Raw genomic sequence first — 21,762 nt, 5'->3', positions numbered from 1 at the left:
GTTGTCAAACGATATCTTAGGATATTTAATGACATGGTATGATCGTCCTCAAATATAATGGGCCAAAAAATTATAAATAAATATATACATACATATGTATGTATGTCTGTAAGTTTCACTAAAGTGGAATATTAGTGCAGCTGGGTGCAAACTCTATAGTAGCAAGTTACCCAATTCATTGTGTTCATAGTTATCACATGAGTATTATTTACGTTTCCAATAGATTCAATACATATTTGAATCTAGTCGATGGAAGCTTCGATCTATATAGCCACCATAACGAAGGAGCTGTCTGGGCTTCAAGCTTACTTGGGACAGTATTTGTACACCATTTTTGTATTTAAATTTCGACTTTTCGAAGATAGATAAGTCCAAATCGATACATAGATAGACAAGTCCAATCAAGTAAACGAAGCGTTGTAGTTGAATTATACGTATGCAACTACAAAAATAATCTGACGAAAACAAACGTCATCGTCGAACGTTCAAATCGGACAATTATCGACATAACAATGAATCTCTTCTGCTAAAAGTAGATTCTGTAGCCCTATTGTTGTGATATTTACTACAAGGGCAATCAGCCAATCCTTAAAGGTCACTTTCTTTTTCTCTTTTGATACGATTGGATATGCAATGTCCTTAAAAATGGAGCAAAGTGTAACGGGTTTACGTGCACTCGTGTCTCTGTCTCTTCGCTTGTTGAAATATGCGTACAAGCTTGATCAAATCGTGATCTGTGAAATTCCATAGATTCCAAATATTTCAAAGTGATCCATTATTGAAACAAGCCAGAGAAACGTTAGCTGTTTATATTTCTTCGAGTTTTTCATTACAAGATGAATCAAAATTGAATAAATCGTCCACAAAACGGACAATTTTCAATCTTTAAACTTGAAACGTACTCTCGTTCTCAGTTTAATGAAACGTTTCGTCCTCATTCGTGTAAAACAATACTGCGAGTTCTTTCGACATCATATGTTTTCATGACTTATAAACATCCGATGCAGGTGATATCACGACATACCAATTGCTCTGGATACTGGAGTTGTCCAGAGTTATGAAGTCGACGTTGTCTTGTCCTCCTCTTGAAAATTGACAAAGTGTATCGAGTATATGTGCACACGTTTCCCTGTCTTGTTTTCAGTTGAATAGTAGATATATCGCCATATTTGCGAATGTTGCCGTTTCGGTTACATCAAATGTGATCAATTAATGCATTTCTCGATTGCAGAATTCTCATTTTCCAACATGTATTGCATGATATACATATACATATGTATAATAAAATTGCATGATATATCACCAATCTGTTATATCAGAAGTTGAGCCTTTTGGTCCTATATAATTGAATTAGTTTATAAAGATGCACTAAAATTTGGTTGTAAAAATTTTGCGCGGTTCACTGTCTATTCGATTTATCAAAAATTTAATAAAAACATGTAACTTTCCATACGTAGGTACATTGATATAATTGTACGCATGAAAACTTCGTACATATATGTCATTTGTTTTAGTATTTTGCTCACATTGATTTTCACCAAAATAATGTCACCAAATTAATTTTATTAATTTAATCTTTGTGCTTCTTTAGATAAATAAATTTATTTTAATCAGTGAATACCAATGTACTGCTATACATTTTGTTAATATTTTTCCTATATGTTCAATACAAATGTGAAATGCTGATGATAAATTGTATAGTCTGGAGTATGTTTGTAAGTTAACCATAGTGTTGGTAACCAATAGAGAGGTCATGGGTTCAATTCTCGGCCGGAATTGAGAAATATGACTTACAGACTTATGTACATACAATTTTCCATTTTCATTTAATTTAATATTTTGTATCCGATAAAAATCGATATCCTCTGTTTCCTGCAAATTCGTAGCTATCGAATTTTTTGGTTGTTAAATATGCTTACCTACATACATATATTGTAGAATTTGTTTAGTACAACTTTGCCCTTATATTGTTATGTGTTTAGAATTACTTAGTACTTACATATGTATGTATAAGGTTTGGCCATAGGTGTCGCTTTGTGGCAAATTATCATGGCACATATGGTAAACATGTAGAAATAAAATAGATAATAAGATTTTAATATATTTAATGTATCTATGGATGTATGCGTATGCATTTTCACTGTGAGATTTTGGATATGTGGGTAATAAATTAATTACATAAAAATATAATGGATTTTATTTTACCTTATAAGCTTGGTGTCGCAATGTGTGGCCGTTTGCACAACTCCGTGCTCTAATCTGTGCACAAATCCGTGCTCTAATCCGTGCACAAATCCGTGCTCTAATCCGTGCACAAATCCGTGCTCTACTAATACGAATTTTTTGCTCGTAAATTTACAGATTTAAAATTCAGCACACATCCAATTAACCATTTTAAACGAAAACAAAAAATAATTTGGCCAGAACACTATCCTAATAAACATGTTTCAATAGAAAATAATCAATATAATATAGTATTAACAGTGGGAAAAAATCTCAAGTGAAAATACGTAATTTTGACTTTTGATTTAAAATGGACGACTACTTTGAGAGATTTGAAAACTGAAAAGGAAATTAACAGATTTTGAGCAATCGACCGAACAACACCAAGATAAAGAAAAATCGCGCGATTTAAAAAACACATACATATATGTATGTATGTATCTCCGAATCTCGAGCCAATCAACACTTTTTATTACCAGATTCGTATTTACTGGGCATAGATCTATAAGAAAAGTTATATCTCGTCTCTGAACCAAAAAAAAAGTCGTCATTTGTCGAACAGTGTAATCAGTGGGAAGAAATATATCATAAAATTAAATAGAAAAAATAAAAATTTATAAGTTTTAATGATGATAAAAAAGAGGTCAAAATTTGTTTATTGGTGTCGTAAAAATTATCAAAATAATGTTTAACGTAAAAAATTAAGGCAATTTGTGGTAGCAAATATTTTACAGATTCTTATAGATAAATAATTAATTAAAATCGAGTAGAAACTCAGGGGTGGATATTCCAATCAAAAAAGCAATTATATTTTTGGTAAAATTTTGATTAAATATATTAGAAGCTACTTTTTTGAGTACTACTTGATCATAAATTTATCAATAAAGCTTTTAATTATATCCCAAGTGACCTCCAACCTGAAAGTCCAAATCTATCTTTTTAGTACATACATATGTATATTTATTACAAATACAAATCTATATAGTTACACGAGTCACAAGTTTGATCAAGTGTGACGGATTTTGACACGAATAAATAAAATTTTATTAATAGTTCATCAAAGTATATAGATACAATACTCGTCAATATATAACGATGATATTTTAATAGTTTTTCGGAAAATATTAAAGTCGTGAATGTCCAGGCAGATCTACACACGGCCACACTGTGCGTTGCCTGAATATACATACCTTCATACAAATGATGAAATATTAAATGTATGTAATTGTATCGCCATTTTACAAATATCTTCTTATTATACGAGTCCCTGTTCCCGTTCCTGTTCCTGCGTCTACATAAGAAAAACACAAACACACTTCCAATTTCATCTACCTAGGTAATGTATTTAGACGTACTGCACATTCAAATAGTACATATGTACATACATATATCGATATGCTGGTTGGAGTTTCATTCCCTGCAGTATATAATATACATATATTAAATGAAAGAAAATAGTCCATTTGGGCGAATGTTGAGCATATTAAGAACTACACGAACACAGTAAGTATATCACAAGAAATTTTTAATTATTCATAGGTGTTGAAAGTAAAAAAAAATACTAACCCAGGCGAAGCCGATCACTCTCACTTACATTTCGTGGATGACATCAATTATCATTATTAAGCTCCATGCATCATTCTTCAGCTTCGGATTCCACTAACATACATATGTATGTACATAAATAGTTATAAGTGCATATATATGTATATTGTTTCTGAGATCGAAAGATTTATTATATGTATTTGAATTTCAGATATTCTCGCTACTACAAGTATACAAATATATAACTTCATAGATACTCATAATAAAATAATAGAGAAATAAGTTCCTTATTAATTAAAAACCACAAAACTCAAGAGTAAAGATTGTTTCATGGTGGAAAAAGATATGCATAAAAACCTTTTAAAATTATATTTAAGTTACATAACGATTTTAAGAAATACCCTAATGCAGTGGTCACCAACCTACCGGCCCATGGAAAAAATTGATCCAATTTTCCCCCAATCTTTCGATTGAAAAAATTGATCCAATCCCTCAATTTTCATCCGGCCCAAGGAAAAAATTGGCCTGATTTTTAAAAACTAATTCAAATTCCTTCACAATCAGGTCTGATGAAAGTTTTATATATTTTTGATAAAATAGTTACGTTCAGAAAATTGAATACACGCTTTATAACATACAGAATATGAATAACATTTGTTGACAATTTGATAAATATGAGAGGACCATTTTAGGTCGCAAGTGGTGATGATACTTACATAGATCTAATTGATGTTGGACGCAATTGAGGAACTGAATAACATTATTATTATATTCGGAAAATAATAAAAACAATTTAAACCCGGTTGACCACACCTGATTCCAAATTCGATTCACTCACCAAATATTCAATCGAGTATCGAGTATTCACCGAGTATTCAATCGAATATCGAGTCAAATTGACTCGATATCCGATTTATTATAAATATGGAGCGTTTTATCAACCATTATTACTTTTTTATATTTTGTTTTCGGACTTTTTGTGGCTGGACCTTTAACCGGTTAGACGATTTCGGTCGGACGTTTTATCATCTGGGTTTTTTATCGTCTGGATCACTTATCTGGTGGACATTCTATCGGGAGGATCTTTTTTCGTGGTACCTTTGTGGTTGGATCTTATATCATTGGACCTTATGTTGTGATACGGTATATACATACATATACACGGTTACACGACAACTCGTTCATAGATTTTGTGATACGATATATACACAGGTACCAACCTTTTTATTTTCGAATTTGTACATAATAACAACACATACATATGTACATAAACATGTGTGCATAATTTAGGTATAAAATCCGTGTTTACACTTTATAAAAATATGCATGCATTTGATAAATATGAGAGGACCATTTTAGGTCGCAATTGGTGATGATACTTACATAGGTCTAATTGATGTTGGACGCAATTGAGAAACTGGTTGTTAATTTTGCAGGAACGATTTGGGTTTATTTTTTCCTAAGTGTAGTACAGAGCATTTCTTAACATTTAAAGTTAGAAGTCAAGTTTTTGGCCACGTGTCAATTTTGTCCAAATCGTTTTGAAGAGAATTATTGCCTGTGTTAGCAGGACAATAAAGTTGAATTTAATTAAACCTTAACAATTTTGAGATAGTACATACATACATATGTACATACATAATCATCATCATTAGAGCCACGTATTTTGGGCTCCTATTTCTGTCAATTTTAGCATTTTCATTTTGCATTTTAGCGTTTAAGGGCATTAAAAATGTTCAATTTTAGCATCTATTTTTATGAAGAGTTTAATATTAAATAATAAAAAATTTCAATGAATTTTAATAAAATTTATATATGTATGTACATATGTATATACAATTTAAAGACAACATCGGAGAGCAGCATCCGGCAATTGCAGAGTCATCCAAAGGGCGACCGGGACGAGTGCAGTTCGCCAATTCGCCGCAAGTAGCAAGAATTAGCGGCTGTAGGTGACGACGATCCACGGGAAAGCATCGTCGTCAGAAGAGGAGCGGAGATTGACTACAACTGAGAGATGTCGATTACAAGCCACTATTCCCTTTAACTGTTTGTTGACGGCAGATGTCAACAAACTGGAAAAAAATCTAATTGGAAACTAGTCGAGTCTAATTGGAAACTAGTTAACCACCTGTTATGTCACAGGTGGCATCTCGCAAAGAGTCGGAAAGTAAACGGATTGAAATGGAATTCAATCGGAACCATGCAACGGCAGAGAGGCACATTTATCAGATTGGATAAATGTTGGTTGGTCAGTCGGCGGAGTCAATCAAGTCACTTTTGGGAGGATAGAGGCACCGCTTCAGAGGGAATGGCAACGGAAGCACGTTCTGGGTGGAACGTTGGTCTGCAGAAGGATGCTGGGCCACATGACAGGAAGACGGGGCCACCGCAACAAATTTGGACGTTGGGGAAACGAGCGACTTGGATCAACCACGTGAGGGCATTTGAAACTGAAGAAACGCCAGATCGCGACTTCAACGAGAGAGAGCGGAACAATTGATAAAAATTGAATTGAATTGAAAAAAATCTAGTTGGAAACTAGTGGAAACACGAGTACCTGAAAAAATACATGGACAGTTGCAGCAGTGTTTAGATCATCTCGCAGATGTAACGGGAAAATACATCAGAAAGAAATGGATTTCAGTTGGGTCAATGGAACGGAAAAGAAGCACATTCAACAGAGTGGCAGACTGTTGGGTGCACATTTACCAAGGTCAATGGAACGGAAAAGAAACACAACCAGCAGAGTGGCAAATTTGTCAAATTTGAGTGGCATGTTTGTCAAATTTGTCACAAGTTTTGCAAATTACGCTAGTGGTAAGAACGACCTGTCATGGGTCTGTACTTTTAGTTGTTTTCGGTTTTCCGTACAGTATGGATCTAGGGCTTCCAAACCAGCTTAAACCGAAACCGAAAAGCCGGCTTTATCACCAATTTTCAAAAAACCTAAAACCGGCTTTTTTTGCTCGATCAACCGGTTTTTTAAGGTTTTCTTTAATTAATGTTTTTTTCCTCAAAACTAACAATTATGGATTTCAAATTTCTATGACATCAAAATAAATGTGTACATATATCCAAAATCTCTTATAGGCGTATTTTTATATTTTTAGTATATTTCTTTGAACAAAAAAAATGGTAAAAAGCACTTAGCGCTAGCTTTGAGATATTCACTATTGAAAGACAAATTTATAACCAGAAAAGCCGACGACGAGAACAATTATCCCTGTACTTGTAATTAATTTTATATTTGAGCAATTAAAAAAATATGAAAATTCAATTAGTTGTGAAATTAAAAAGGCTTTAACTTGTAGAATATTAGAACGACGAAACAAAACTTTAGTTACTTTATTAGTTTTATTACAATATTTACACACATCAGTAGTTCCCAAAACTGTAGTTAATTCAACTCAAATATTTGTTTCGAAATCTGCTGCAATTTCTCATGCGAACAATTTAATGAAAATACTTTTTTTTTAATAATAATGATAATGATGATGACGATATAATTTTAGTTGAAACGACAGAATCATGTCGATCTGACAATGATCAGGCAATAGCCTCAATCGATCCTTTGATAACGGAATTAAATAAAAGCATATCATCAATCATGAGTCATGACTGTGCCAGAAGACGTTTCTGAGGAACCGTTCCAATTGCAAAAAGATTTTAAATTATTAGATTATAGCAAACAGCGTACTGAAAAACTCGAAAAATAATATAACGCATTGTTAACTATTAATCCAACGTCAACCGCGTGCGAACGTGTTTTTAGCATTGCCAATAATTTTTGTACGAAAATTCGAAGTTCGATGAAACATGATACACTTGATGCATTAGTTTTTTTAAAATATCATTTTTTAAAAAATAAATAAAATTTAATATCTCTTTTTTGCATAATATAATATATTTACAACTTTTTTTTTCTATGTCAAAATTTAAAACATAAAAAAAATATTTTCTGAAACCGGTGAAAGCCGGTTGGCCGGTTTTTTTTTGTAAAAAAACCGAAAACCGGTTTCTTTTTTCGGGCGGTTTTTTGGAACCCCTAGAATGGATCTAATGAATAATATTATATTCGTGACGAACTTCGATAATCTCCGCCATTCGATTTCAATTGCGTTAATAAAATTCTTTGAAAATAATTACGATTAATCTAAAAAAATAGTTCCAACTTTTCGCTTTTAATAATAAAAATAAAAATAATGGTTCCGATTAAACATTCCAAAACAACAGTAAACAGTTGGATAAGCGGTCATCCGGAATTAATATTAAATGGTGAAAAAATTTATTGTGAAAGGTGTAAATATCATATTGTGATTAAAAAATCTTCAGTAAATAAATATATAAAATATATATATATATATATATATATATATATATATATATATATATATATATATATATATATATATATATATATATATATATATATATATATATATATATATATATATATTGAGTGAATGCGACAGTTGCGCTTCGACCAGATAATACGTATTTTAAATCGACAAAATCGAGGTTTCGTATTCTCCAGTTTTCTCCTCAAAAACAGGACCAATTTAAAAAAAAATTCATCATCGCTATGAGAAGGATATTTTCTATGTTTGTGTTTTCGTATTTTTTTAAAAATCAACCGTTAAATTATCACGCTGGACTCTTTTCGTGGGTGTAAAAACGAGGCGATTTTATAGATATTTGGTGGCTCATAGCTCCTATAAAAAATATCTAATCAAAAAAATAAAAAAAATAGAAACATGCCTATGGTGGATATCCATAGCATATTAAAAAATAATTTCTCTAGTGCCATAATTGTATGGACAAGGCGCTGGTGTCCAGCCCTCTTAACCCATTTGAACCCACGCGGTCAGTTATGAACTAATGGTCCGTACGCACCAAACCAACGATGATTTTGGGCCAACTTTTAAAACCAGTAGCGTACAAAATATCGAAATAAAAATTAAATAAAAAAATTGAAATTAAATATCAAAATTAAGCTAACGAGCGAGATTGAGCTAAAATTAGATCATCGTTGATGTTTTGAATTACAATAATGTTTTAAATTACGACGATGCGCATTACAACCAGAGAAATATTATAATTACGAGCGAAAAAAACCTTGTTATTGTTTCTTTTAAGTCGTCACGATAACTACTGTGTTTCCCCCTTCGGAAATATTTAACCAACAACGATTTTGGGCCAACTTTTAAAACCAGTAGCGTACAAAATATCGAAATAAAAATTAAATAAAAAATTGAAATTAAATATCAAAATTAAGCTTACGAGCGAGATTGAGCTAAAATTAGATCATCGTTGATGTTTTGAATTACAACAATGTTTTGAATTACGACGATATTTTTTTTATTTTTTATTTATTTATTTAACATATAAGCCACAGTGACATTACAGAGATCTCCAATGCGTCGCTGTGGCCGGTCATTCAGTAATAATAACATGATAACAGTAATAATAACTTATAATAATAACAAAAGTAACACAACATCATTAAAATCATAAAATCATAAAAAAAAAGAAAAAACATAGATAAAGTAATAACAATCATTAATATTTATAATAGGCAAAATCAACCACTGGCATTCCTCAACAACCACTCAACCAGATTAGTATATTTTATATTGAAGAGGTCAATTTCACCAGAAATCCTGTTAAGCAGATATATCGCTCTAGATATAGGAGCCGTTGACAACATATTTGTGCGAGCCACAGGAGGAACAAACAAATCACGATTTCTCAAGTCCGTTGAATTTACAAGGTGCATTAAACCTAAATTCCTTTAGAACCTGAGGATTGTGTATTATCCCATTCAACAGCTTAAAAAAGTGTCTTCCCAGTAACATATTCCGACGAGACTCCAATGAGTTGAAACCTAACGCCCCTAATAGGAATGCACTAGGATATAGCCAAGGATAATAACCATACTGTTTCAAATAAAGATATCTGAGAAACCGATTTTGGATTCTCTCAATCTTCAATGAATGAGTTATATGGGTAGGATTCCATATAATAGAAGAAAATTCTAGAATACTACGTACTAAAGATTCATAAAGAGTTTTAAGCACCAACGTACTCTGGAAAGGTTTGCTAACTCTTAGTAAGAATCCCAGCATTTTTGTTGCACGCAAACAAATATTGTCTGTGTCGTTTAAATTGAAAATTATTCGAGAACAAGACCCCCAAATCACAATATTCATCTACAAACTTTAATTCAACACCACTTAGGCGATATGGATAAATCACAGCATTTTTGAATGCTAAAAAATAATTTATTATCGACAGACCAACTTGACAGCGCATCTAAGTCCAATTGGAGAAGGGCTGCGTCACCATGAGACTTAACTGTCTTAAAAAGCTTAAGGTCATCGGCGAATAAAAGATAGTCTGAATACTTAATTATTTTTGAGATGTCATTAATGTAAATTAAAAATAATCATGGACAGAGTCGTCAAGCCAGGTTTCCGTTAGTACCAGGATGTCAGCACATTGAATAGCCGAGTTAGAACCTAATAAATCAAGTTTAGATTTAAGGCCTCGTACATTTTGATAGAAAATGCTTATATTATGCATTACAACCAGAGAAATATTATAATTACAAGCGAAAAAAACCTTGTTATTGTTTCTTATAAGTCGTCACGATACACCAATGTGTTTCGCCGTCGATGAAATATTTAACAAAAAAAATGTCGGTGATTTGTCAAAGGGTTTTTTTTTCTTTCGTCGAAATAAAATTAATAATCACACATTATCCGATAAATTTTACCTCTGAGATGGATTTAATTATTTGATTTATTTCGACGAGAGAAACAATTGAAGACATTATCCGATAAAATTTACCTCTGAAATGATTTAATTAATTGATTTATTTCGACGAGAGAAACAATTGAAGACAAAAAAATTTCCTTTGATAAAACCGACATCGTCTCGGGTTGAAACCATCACTCGGTCACCCATACTAGCACATGATATATGCTCAGTAACTGCGCATTACGGGGAAGTAAAAATAATAATTCTTTGATTTTTTTTTCGATCTTAGTGCGTATCTACGTAAGTCAAAACATCTTCGACAAACAAAAGTCGAGGATTATCTGTATGTGATTGTTGATGATCTAATTTTAGGTCAATCTCGAAAATTTATTTAAATTGGGCATGTTCTGTTTTAACTTTCAATATTTTATTTTAATTTTAATATATTGATTATAATTTTATTTTGATATTTGAATTTAATTTTAATATAATAATAATATTTTTAATTTTGATATTTAATTTCAATTTTTAAATTTAATTTTTATTTCGATATTTTGTACGCTACTGGTTTTATCCTGATGGTTAAATCGTTGGACCAAAATCGTCGTTGGTTTGGTCCGTACGCAGCATTACACGATGTATGCCAGCGCGGTCATTCACGGCATTTTACAATTTTGCGTCGTAAAATAAAAGGATCACTCAGGCCGGCCGTAAAACCTTTCGTTACGCTTGGTTAGATGTTGGTGATAAATTTTAAGAAAGTCACACGAAATTAAATCAGTTCCTTTTGGAGTTTTGAGGGAATAACATCGAGCGCTTTTCGACTTGCAGATATGTCGAAGAGAAAACATACGTAAGTTTTTTATTTTTACATATTTTTTATTTATCTATATGTTTCTAATACAGTAGGACTTATTGTATAATATGCATAAGAGAAATTGCGTTTATATATCTCATATTCCTGAAAAAAAAAATCAAAAGTCGACGGAGTCGCATATGACTCCTTGGGATAATGACACATATTTTTTTCCAGAGAATGCAATTTTACTACTGCAGAGATACGGGAAGAAATTGATAATTGGGACGAGTCTCAACGGATTCCACATACATACATATTACCACCCCTGGAAACTGATATTCGGTTAAAGAAAAAAGTAGGGTGGAAATCAATCAACCATTTAGTATAAATATGTATAATAAATATATGGGTGGGGTTGATCAAATGGATAACCATATTTCTAACTATAACATAAGTATTAGAGGGAAAAAATGGTACATGCCTCTTCTGTTTTGGAACATCGATGTAGCTGTAAATAACGCTTGGATTCTTAGCAAAAGTTTTGGTTGTAAACTTGATAAATTAGGATTTATCAGACAGGTAACAGAGACGTTGTGCAAGTGTTATGGTCAAAAACGAAAATAATTGGTCCCATTCAGACCCGGCAAAGTTAATCAAAATCAAAAGGAAGTTGGAAGAAATTTGATATTGGTCAAACAGAAAAGGAGAAATTGTGGACACTGTAAAAATAAAACGTTTTCCGCTTGTGATAACTGTGAAATTCCATTGCATGACAAATGTTTTGTACCGTATCATAATAATTAATTATTTTGTCTTCATGTATTTTGTTTTTACGACTTTTGAACCCAAAATCTCGTTTATGACATTTCTTCTTTTAAAAGGGTGCACCCTTTTTTTTGTTGACGATCTGTATATGTCACAATATATGTACCTACGTGTGTTATGTTATGCGATTTGAAAATATCATTTTATCGAAGAGATGCGTGTTTGTTATTTTTAAAATTAATTTTATAAATTTCTTAACAATAAAATTACAAATAACCAGCATATATTATATTTATGTAGGCAGAATAAATATGTCGTCATGCTCAATAAAGATAACGCCAATTAAAAATACAGTGTTGTACATAATCACTTTTCAGTATGCAATAATATTTGGATAACCATTCGGTTCGTTTCAAGATAAAAAACTGATTAAAAAAAATCTAATTTAAAAATAAATGGTGATAATTTTGCTGCATATTATGTATGTATGCACATGTAAACTTTAATTAGGTTAAAATTGAAGTAAATATCTTGTTAACAATTACATATTTAAGAAAAATAAAGAGATTTTTACATTTTAATTAAAAAAAAAACATTTGAACATTGTAAATAAGTAACATGAATGCCAGCGTTAATCTGGATAGCGACCAAACACAAAAATTTTACCCCAACGGATCGAGACCACGAGAGAAGACTTGACGGTGAGAGAATTTTCTAGAAAATTCCATTTCTAGAAAATTTTATATTATTATTATTAGTGACATCTATGTTTAAAAAGTTAAGCATAATATAACAAAGATTTCAAGAATATGATAAAATAAGTTTTAAAGAAAAATATAGATGTCTCTATAATATAAAAATAATCATTTATTATTTTATAAAAATTATATATTTAAATAAATATATATTTTTAAATGTTTTCTTATATCTTTAAAATATTAAAACAGATTTTATCAGAGACCCGAACTGTTATTTTTTTCGTTCCAGTTTGGTAAAAAAAATATGTTTTAGGTTTTTGGTTCTCTTGTATTTTTTTTTTTTTGATTTTTAAATGCTTTTTATTATTACGAAATTATGTTCACAATACATCTTATATCTATTTTAATAGCTACTGATCTACTGATCCTTTTCTATTTTACAATTTAATTTAATTTGGTTAGTAATCACAGTATTATATTATTCTAATGTTAATCTAAAGCATAATAGGAAAAAGGGCTCAAAAACCTATTTACAATCCTTATAAATGTTCATAATACATCTAATACATAATATTAATTAAAGACTCTCTTAAGTCGATGATCTAAAGCAGATTGTGTTTATGTAATCTATGTTTATACCTGAAGGGTATAGACATTTTGTTGTAATCACCGATACTCTTCACAAGTGTGTTAGTATGGTTTTTAGTGATTCTGTCATAGAATCTACTGGTTAGTTTTGTCTGTAACAAACGGAATATTGTACATGGCATGCAGTTTTTTCAGGTTAGTATATATGGGTGTATTATAAATTATTTTTAGGGATTTATTTTGTATTACTTGGAGCTTGGAAAGGTTAGTATTAGAGGCGTTATTCCATACAGGTGAAGCATAGATTAATAATGGTAATATGAGCGCGCGATATAATTTTATTTTATTTAGCGTTGATAAAGAACTATGGCGATTAAATATTGGATATATTGAGGATATACCCCGCATCGCTTTGCATTTCGCTGCCTCAATGTGAGGTGCCCATCTCATTATTTTATCGAACGTTAAACGAACGTGTAAATACACCCACACTGTGTATACCTCTCTTTATACGGCTTTTCACTATAACTTAATGTGATCATATATGTATATACATAGGTACATAATTAAAATGTCAAAGGAGAATATTTTCTAGCATATGCAGTTTGCCGTTGGTGCACTGCGGAATTGAGGGCGGATTCTGATGCAGACAAAATACTTTTTTTTATTTATACTTATTTGACATTCTCTAGGCTTACCAACTTTACGTGGGCCGTGCTTTTAGGAACAAACGTGTGACAACAGTTTAGAAATAATCTACTAGTTTTTTTTTCCAGAAGTATGGGTGTATCTATAATATTATTTAAGTTTTGTAGTTTCAATTTTGATGGAATCCAAATCTCGTAAAAATCACTCAACGTCATTTGCTCGGTTTGCAATTTCATTGTGGATTCTTTTAATGGCCGTAATGTATCAATGATGACAATAATTTCGATCTATTTACATATATTCCAAGAAATAGTTCTCCATATTGATTGAAACTATTTTTGAATAAAATTCTTTACATTACAATAAAGAGTTTAACATATCGAATGTATTATTCCATCTAGTAATACAGTCTATTGCATTTTCGTTGAATTTCATTATAAGACAACGGATTCTTAACTTTTTAACACATATAATTAAAATTGAACTGAAAAAACGAACCGCAAAAAAAAAAATATCGGTTCGGTTTCGGTTTTTGTTTTCGGTTTTGTTTCCGGTTCAGCTCCCTGGTTTTTATAATATAATTAACAATTATTTATGTATTATTGAGACATCTGTAGTTGAAAAATATATTTATCAAATTGTATATGTACCAACGTACTTCATATTTTGGTTGAAATCTTTGCTAAATTAGAGTTTTACATTTCAAAACATTTAACTAGATAAATTAATCATTTGGAGTTCGGTCTTTCGTGTCAAGCGGGGAAGACGTGCTTCTGCGTTCTTCCCGCTATTACTCGCTTAAACCCGGCTATTGCACGAAATTTAATCTAAAAATTTAACCATCTAATCACTTATTTTACTAATTGCATCCTAGTATAATTTAAGTGTAAAAATAAACAGACGATCGGCCGTTAACAGCGTTTTTAATATCAGTGATTGCGAAAAATTTTGTGTTAATTTTGTGTCAGTTACAAAAGCGTATACGAACGAGATACATCTCCCTACCTGAATACAAAAAAAATAAGGGTCGCCAGTCAAAATTCGGTCCCACAGAAGCAATAAATCTTCCACATAATTGCTTTCAGACAAAAATTTTTAACGAACTTTACTTAATAGAATAATAGCAAACAGAAACGGTGTTTCCCAACTGTCTAATAGTTCTTTTTCATATTTAATTTATATTAAAGTAATTCGTGTAATTTTATATTCTTTACTAAATTTATTATTAAAATATTAAATTGCAAACCGCACTCACATATATAAATCCGTTGTCTCCAAAGAGGCGTCTCACGATAAAGATCTGTAAAAAAGTAGTATAACAATTGCTAATCTATTATTATCATAACTAACTACTTTCACTTACAAAGTAACCCTGTTAAATGGCATGTAATAACTCATAAGTGATCCAAGTGATACCTAGGATGACTATCTGTCAAAGCTGACCACAGAGAAGAGTCTATGGCGGTAAGAACTCACTCCTTGAATGGAAATCTCTCTCAAGTACCGCCTTTTTCTCAACACATCTTGGATAAATGCGAGAAAAATAATATCCAAACCTCCAACAAGGTAAGAGTGACGATGGATGATAGCTTAGCTAATAGAAACCTGTATTTAGCCACGTACAATGTAAGAACGTTATCGAGTGAAGGAAGTGTGCTTGCATTAGAGAATGAATTAGAAAATATCAAATGGGATATAATAGGACTTAGTGAAGTAAGACGAAAACAGCAAAACCAAATAATCCTAAAAAGTGGTAACTGTCTCTACTGGAGAGGGCTACCAAATGGTAGAATAGGAGGAGTAGGGTTTCTTATCAATAAGAGAATAGAAAGAAATATTATAGAAATAAGCGACATATCGGAACGTATATGCTATATAGTATTAAGAATCTCGAGCAGGTACACTTGTCAAATCTTCCAAGTGTACGCCCCCACATCTAGCCACCCAGACGAGGAAATAGAAGACTTCTACGAAAAAATACAGGACGCATACGATAATAGCCGTCACCACTTTAAAATAATCATGGGCGACTTTAACGCAAAAATAGGACAAAAGGCAAATACTGAAAGAGCAGTAGGCAATTTTGGTACCGGCCAAAGAAACGACAGAGGCGATCGCCTCATAGAATTCGCAGAACACAACAGGCTCTTTATCACTAATTCATTTTTCAGGAAAAACACCAACAATAAGTGGACTTGGGAGAGTCCTAAAGGAGACAGAAACGAGATCGATTTCATCCTAACAAATGCCCTGCACTCCGTTAAAGACGTTAGTGTTTTAAGTAAAGTAGATATAGGTAGCGATCACAGATTAGTCCGTGCCAAGATGGCCATTAATATAAATTGCGAACGTAGGAAATTAATAAAAGGATGCAGTAACTCTCCAGATTTCGCTCAACTAAGGTCTAGGAAAAAGGAATTCGAACTCGAACTTGGAAATCGATACGGGAAATTAAACCCAGAAGCAGACATCGAGGAATTGAACACTGTAATTAGTTCGGTTCTAACCTCAACAGGTAAGAAATTAGGTGGATTCAGGAAACAGATTAAATTAAGCAAAATTTCAGCGGAAACAAAAAACCTAATTAAGCATAAAAGGAATTTAGATAGGGATAATAATAAGCAAGAATACAATCTAGTAAATAAGGAAATTAAAAAGAGAATAGTCAGGGATGTCAGGGATTTTAACAGCAAGCTAATAGAAAATACCATTAAGAATAACCGTAGCCTGAAAAAGTGCAAACAGGATCTTTTCTTAGGCAAAAACCAAATGATCGCAATCAGATCAGAGAGCGGAGTAATAATTAGGAATAGAGAAGAAATCATAGACAGAGTTTACACGTTCTATGCAAAACTATACGAGAACGACAACGGCCAATTCCCCGCTCTGGAATCGACACACGGCCAAAGGGTTCCTGCAGTATTGCCTAGCGAAGTAGAGGCCGCGCTAAAAACTGCAAAGAACGGTAAATCCCCAGGGGAAGATAATATTCCCATTGACTTACTAAAATGTGGCGGCCCCCCCCTAATTAATATCTTAGCTAGGCTTTTCAGCAAATGCATCCAGAACCAAGCTATACCAGAAGGATGGAATAACGCAACTATCATTTTAATACACAAAAAAGGCGACAAAAGCGATATCAAGAACTACCGACCCATTAGTCTACTTTCAGCGGTCTACAAGCTCTTCACGAAGGTTATTACAGAAAGGCTGAAGAATATCCTCGACGAGAACCAACCTGTAGAGCAGGCAGGGTTTAGGGCAAATTTCAGCACAATGGACCACCTCCAAGTAGTTGGCGAACTAATCGAGCGCGCCAACGAATATCAACGGCCATTGTGCCTAGGTTTCGTCGATTATGAGAAAGCCTTCGATACAGTTAGTCATAATGCAGTACTTAACGCTCTAAAAACACAGGGAGTGCCGGAAACCTATGTGGGACTGTTAGCTGCAATATATAAGAATGCCACAGCTTCGGTTAAAATTTTTTCAGGTACAGATAGATTTAGCATAGGAAAAGGAGTAAGACAAGGAGATACAATCTCGCCCAAGTTATTCAATGCGGTGCTTGAGGGAGTTTTCAGGAAATTGGATTGGGATACAGCCGGAGTAAGCATCAATGGTCGCTTTTTGAGTCACCTTCGGTTCGCAGACGATATAGTTTTAGTAGCTCGTGATTCAGCTGACCTACTTATCAGACTAATACAGCTGGACAGGGAAAGTAGAAAAGTAGGATTAAAAATTAACGTAGATAAGACTAAACTAATGTTCAATAGTTATTGCATGCCTGATAGCATCCCCTTAGATGATAAACCAGTAGAAGTAGTAAATAATTATTTATATTTAGGTCAAATAATTGACATGTCTGGTAGTAAAAATGAAGAGATAAAGAGACGTATGAAATTAGGGTGGAGTGCATTTGGACGGATGAATGCTGTTTTTAAATCAAAAATGCCACTCTGCCTGAAGAAAAGGATCTTTGATCAATGCGTTTTGCCAGTGATGACGTATGGATGTGAAACTTGGACACTGAACGCCAAGATGCAAAATAAAATCCAATGCACTCAAAGAAGTATGGAACGCTGTATGCTTGGCATAACGAGGAAAGACAGGAAGCGGAACACGTGGGTGAGAAATATGACAAGGGTAGTGGACATAGTGGATAGAGTGAAGAGATTGAAATGGCAATGGGCGGGTCACGTAGCTAGGAGGATGGACGAAAGGTGGACAAAAGAAGTGCTTGAATGGTACCCGAGAGAAGGCAAAAGAGTAAAAGGAAGACCGCAAGGAAGATGGGTGAACCAAATTAGGAAAATGTGCGGAATGAGATGGATGAGTGTTGCGCAAAACAGAGACGAGTGGAAGCGTGTTGGAGAGGCCTTCATCCAGCAGTGGATGGCGAATGGCTGTAAATGATGATGATGATGAAATTAATCATTTAATTTTTTTAATGTTTTGAAATTTAATACTCCGATTTAGCAAAGGTTTTAACCAAAAATTATAAACATATTTTTACTCTATAGATGTCTCGATAATACATAAATAGTCATTTATTGTATTATAAAAAATTTTAATTAATTAAATTATTTTTTAATGATTAATCAAAAAAACTTATATAAAATTGTTTTTTCTCGCGTGTATGTATTTTTGTATGCAATATAAAGTATTAAATATACATATGAATCTACATCTTTGTATTAACTTTTAGAGAACTTGAGTTCTGTGGTTGGCAAGCACAAGTGAGAGCATAATTGATCGGTTTTTTTTTACCATACGGATATGTACTTTGTTGCTAACGAAATAATGAAAAATCGATTTCTACACCTGCATATGAAGCCTATTTATTTTCCTGGTATAAATTAAAAAGATAAAACATTCCAACTTTTTATTTACCCTTTTAACCCTCCCGTACCGATATGGAGTACATCTCAACGCCAAAATTCTTGTTTTTTCAACCATTTTGTAGGCATATAGTACAACTTAAATGATCTCATCAGGTCACTGCGACACATATCCAGGAAAGTCATTAACGCGTGGCAAACACGCATAAATAGGTCAGCGCGAGTACCACGAACAAAGGACACACTCCAACCCAAAACGTTTATAAACCAACGCAGCAACCTCCACTGGCAGAGTGAGCCTATGGAGTTCATACAGATCACTTCTCCGAAGAAACGTCTTCGTACATACAATAACCATTGTACCAATTGATCGAAAATAAACGATCCTCTTTCAAACTACACAACACGTGTTTCGTTAGACCGGGATACGGTCAACATACCTTCCCTGTCTTACAATTTGTTAAATAGTAATAGCATCTATCTTAAATTTATTGTATTCCACAAAGATAACCTAATGAATCAACAAAAAAATTAAAATACTCGTGGATAATGTCAAAATGATTTAGTATGTGCGTAGTAGTTAAGTGAGTACGCGGCCCTTTTTTTACTTATTACTTACCTCCTTTACGTTTCACATGGCTTTCGTGTCAGTGGTCATTTTTTGTAACTGGCAATGACCAATCTGTAACTGTAAATGACCAATCGATACCGACAGTGGACGGGGCCGAAGTCTTGTGCTAACGGAAGTTTGGTATCCAGCACTGCGGCGAGCGGATTTCTCTAGCACGGATAGGTAGAGTATTAATGTTTTACATGCATAAGTAAACCACAATTAGGGTTGCCACCGAAGTCTCCGGGCTTCGGGTTTCAAGGTTATGTCTCCATGTGACAGGTATGTAGCTCATGTCTTTTGTATGAAATGTTTGGCGATATCTTGTGTACAAAAATGCATTACTGAGCGAATAAGGTATAAATATAAATACATATTTTTTTTGTCACTATCACCGGGTGAGACTTGGGTCTGAGGTGGCAACCCTAACCATAATAATACATTAAAAACATTTTTAACAAAATTTATAAATGTGTTTTCCAGATGAAGCAGTTTGCGATATAATCGACAATAATTTTGTTCTGACTTGACTGTCTTGGATGCTTTGCTTCGGTACTCGTGAAATCATCTCTGGAGTGTTTATTTACAAAAATACTACACCAACCGATCTTCCATTAAGGAGTTTTGCATTGATCAACGAGTCGTACGATTTGCAGACTTAGGAAAAACTTCCGGAGAAGTGGAGTGTACAAAAATACTTTGAAACCCGAAAAAATGTTTTTGTATCAAATTTCAGTCAATCTGAGTGCAGATATGTGACTAGATCAGTGGTTCTCATGTGCGGCCACCAACGCTATATAGAGTAATATTTCACTATTTTATTTGTAAAATTATTTATAAATTTTTGACATGGATTACATACATAGTTCGAATTATAAACAACAACAAAAAAATAAATTTATGTACAATAATAGAATATTGTACATAAATCAATGCAAGCATATAGCAAGTTCCAGATAAAGATTGAAGACACTATAAATTAACGTTTTGAATTTGAATTCAGAAGTTGTTTTAATCGAACTACATAATATGCAAAAAATAACAAATAAAATTGTGAAATATTACTTTATGAAGCGTTGATGGCTGCACATGAGAACCACTGGTACATATGCATGTCAAACTAGAATGATCTCCTATTATTAATTTTATTACTATCATCAAAACGAAAGTGAATAATAAAAACCTTGTAAATAGATAATAATCGTTAGATTAATAACTATTATATACATACATACATACATATATGTAGAATAAATTTATTGTGAGTATATTTTATGATAAATAAAAATCTATTAAAAATTCAAAGAAAATAACTTTTTGATACAACCAACAGTCATAATTATTATTGCATTATTTAAAAAAGTATGAGGCCCTAGATAACTACCAATGAGGATTCCGAGTTTTGTAAAGGTGTGTTTAGACTCTCTAATATGTACATATATCTTGCAACAATATAAAATAAACAAAAGAAGTCTATTAATTATGTATTTCTCAAAAACTAGTTCGATCTTCATCGTTCTTAAAATGTCATGCTCACAATCTAAATACCATGCCACAATCTAAATACCAAGCCACAATCTAAAATACTCAGCAGCTAGGGATTTCCAACGAGAAATTCTACTATAATTATAAATTCAGCAATTCCGGTGTAAACCAGTCTTTATAAACATTGACACGGATTACACGACCCATATTCAATGCATTTTTTTCAATGCTACCTGGAAAGGCTTATCGGGTAGTATTCTTGTTTATTTTTTACATACTCAAAAAACAACGACTATCGGTGTATTCCAGGCTCATGGGATTGTTGGCAAAACGCCGATTGGCGTTGGTCAGTATTCAAAAGGTTAAAGCAGGCTGAAAAATCGAGCAAGTGTTCATAACGAACCCCAGATATCTGAAAGAAAAAAACAGTCCAGTAGAGATCGATTTTTGGGAGGGAAAGTAGGATTTAATTGAGTCGAAACTACCAATCTTTCAACTGCTGGTAAAAGACTAAGCCACCGGTAACAACTCGGTGCTCATAGTAGTAAAATATAATAATATTTCCGTACATTCAATTTCAGCCCATTAATTTTTAATGCGGTTGAACTAAACCAAATTAACCAGCAGCTTGGACTAGTGGTTAGGATATATGCAACAAATTGGCAACCTTTACCCATTTCTCGCGATTTTCACTGATTCGTATAAAAATCCTGCAAATTTGTCCATAAGTGTCTCGTAAATTTCGAGTTTCTAAGTATCTCGAAATTTGACGATTTATATAAAAAAAAAATGCTCCGA

This window comes from Arctopsyche grandis, chromosome 2, assembly GCF_051622035.1.
Source record: "Arctopsyche grandis isolate Sample6627 chromosome 2, ASM5162203v2, whole genome shotgun sequence".
Lineage (NCBI taxonomy): Eukaryota > Metazoa > Arthropoda > Insecta > Trichoptera > Hydropsychidae > Arctopsyche > Arctopsyche grandis.
This window is presented reverse-complemented; position numbering follows the sequence as displayed.